This window comes from Triticum aestivum, chromosome 2D, assembly GCF_018294505.1.
Source record: "Triticum aestivum cultivar Chinese Spring chromosome 2D, IWGSC CS RefSeq v2.1, whole genome shotgun sequence".
Lineage (NCBI taxonomy): Eukaryota > Viridiplantae > Streptophyta > Magnoliopsida > Poales > Poaceae > Triticum > Triticum aestivum.
This window is the reverse complement of record NC_057799.1, coordinates 433,543,616-433,546,181: the sequence shown is the minus strand read 5'-3', so window position 1 is coordinate 433,546,181 and position 2,566 is coordinate 433,543,616. Positions and strand designations below refer to the sequence as shown.

Genomic DNA, 2,566 nt, shown 5'->3' with positions numbered 1-2,566 from the left:
CGACCCCCGCGTCGAGGTGCGCGGCGACAGCGACGGCGTCCTTCTTCCCGTCCCCGGGCCCGGCGGCGAGCGCGGGCACGGCGTCGGCGAGCGTGGCGGTGAGGAGGTCGGCCAGGCGGGCGAGCGGCAGCTTCGGCGAAGTAGGCTGTCAGGTCGGCGTAGTCCCGGCGAACCAGCAACGGCGGCAGGCGGAAGGTGTGGAGAAGGAGATCCTTTTTGCAAAGTAAAGGGGTTTTCTGTAAAAAAATTGCCACGTCGGCGCCTGACAGGTGGCCCCCGCCAGTCAGATACGCTGTCAATACGTGTTTATACACGGTTTAGACCTTTTTGCAAAAGTCTGAAGCAATGCTGGTACTGACACGTAAAAATTAGCAATCGTGGTACCAATCTGCATGTGATGCCCCAATTGTGGTACTTCTGTGCAATTAACTCGCTGACACAATAACTTAGTTCTATTCTTGTTCATTAAATGTTTCTATTGTTGGTTTTATCTAGTAACAGGCTGAAATAATTCAGCTTTTGATCGGATAAACCTTTTTTATAATTTCCACAATGAGTTACTCCTTCCGTTCCTAAATATAAGGCTTTTTAGAGATTCTAATATGGATTGCATATGGAGCAAAATGAGTGAATCTACACTCTAAAACATGTCCATATACATCCGTATGTAGTCCATATTGAAATCTCTAAAAAAGCTTATATTTAGGAACGGAGGGAGTAGATACCATAGCTCCTGATTTTAGTCCGTGAGCCTAATTCTCACTTGACTTGAATATTAACCTGAAGCCTGGGATTATATGTAGCCAAAAACATGTGAACATGATTGTCAACAAAAGAAGTTGATCTTGTACCAGCATAAATAAGCTGATATTGTTCGTTCAGTGTCTCTATTGTTTTTGTTCAGTAATGCTGAAACGATTCAGCTTTGGGTAAATTCTTTATATAATTTTCACAATTTTCAAGTTAACTTGTGCTGTTCTCATGCAAAAATCGATATAACTTCGTCAGCTTTTCCATGCATGTGCAGTAGAAGTTGTTTTTATTATTTCCACATTGGTTTATGTTGGTGCAATACCATTGAGCAGTGTCTAGCTTATGTGAGCATCATGCCATGGTTTATAGGTGGCATGCTATTGGAATCGACTTTGTTTTGGCCTTGTAGTTGGCAAGGAAGGAGGAATTAAACTTAGTGGTGATTAATTTTTTTGTGTTTCTGTTCTGTAGAAGAAAACAGTGCTCTTTTGCTATTGCGTGCATCTTGTATCGAAAATATCATCCTTTGAACATCACCACACATGACTGATATAGCAGTTTCATTTGCTTTTGGCATGTATTTGTTGCTAACTGCCATGTGCATATGAGAAAGTCAAAACTCTTTAAAAATGTAACTGAATCTTTACGAGTTAGAAACTTTTTATATGTTAGAGCAGAATTATTTACGTGTGAGAACCAGAGTATGGAACATGATGCCAGGCTCAACGCAAATTTGTTTGCTTGCAGAAATGTCTTGGTAGATGGCAGAATTACTGCAACCAACTCCACAAAACCTGATTCTGTCTGGGCGGCACTTGGAGGGTTGAGATGCAGGTGCAGTTCAAGCTGCCATATGGACAATACTAGTTCAAAATACGTTTGTGCTCCTGGCTTTAGATGTTGAAGTCTTTTGCATATTGTTATGTTTGGTTAGTAAATTTGAATGGCCGTTAAGTTATTTCACTACTAAGCCCTGTGATGACATTGTGAGAATGCAAGGGACTGACCCCTACCAAGAGGGGGCATGTTGTATTATGTACTACTAACCGCGTGAGATGTACATTGCAGTATTTAACTATGGAAATAGTAATTCAGAACTCGCTGAAGCTCCCCAACATTTCTGCTTTTTTTGAGAGAGAAACAGCTCTGCTTGCTTTTTTTATTGAGGTTTTTTGAGGGGATTTTTTTAGGTGCGTGAAATCCAATTGACCATGTGTGGCCGTCATGGGCTATAGTGTTACGCCGGCCCAGATCTTCTAATCCAGAATGTGCAGTGTAAGTTCGCGACAAGTAAAAAACAAACGCTTGCGAGCGGCCCCGCCTAGGGTTTTCTACTCCGGCGACTCTACTTCGCCGTTGTGGTCTTCCTGTACTCCTCCCATCCCCTGACCTGGTCTTCCCCTCCGTCGGGAACGGCGTGCGGGGGTTAGGGTTTTGGATCGACAATGATGGCAGCTTCCTCATCCTTCGGAGTCCCTGGAGGATCGTTAGGGGGCAGAAGGGAGGGAAAAACCGCAGTCGATTTGGAGACGGCGATGAAGAATATGAAGCTCAAGGAATCTGAACTAGACGATGTGATCGTCGGGGATGAGTAAATCTCCCAATTTGCTAAAGAGGCCCGCTGGCTTGCGGTTGCTAAGGTCAACACTAAGAAACCCTTTAGTGCGGAATCTTTCAAGGCCATGATGAAGTTCATCTGGCGTTTGGCTTATGACCCTGAGATCCGCAAGGCCGATGGCAACCTCTTTGTCATTCAGATGTTTTGTGTTGGTGACTGGAATAGAGTTATGCACCAAGGTCCTTGGATCTTCAG

At 44.1% G+C, this 2,566-nt stretch overlaps 1 protein-coding gene across 1 annotated transcript in view; it reads left to right on the top strand.

Annotated features, from left to right (window-relative positions):
* LOC123053656 (DNA-binding protein MNB1B) overlaps positions 1 to 1,850 on the top strand; it is a 5,164-nt gene extending 3,314 nt beyond the window's left edge. The window contains exon 8 of the mRNA XM_044477169.1: positions 1,501 to 1,850. The gene's annotated coding sequence lies outside the window, so the exon portion shown is untranslated. The remainder of the gene's footprint in view (positions 1 to 1,500) is intronic.
* The last annotated feature ends 716 nt before the right edge of the window (positions 1,851 to 2,566 follow it).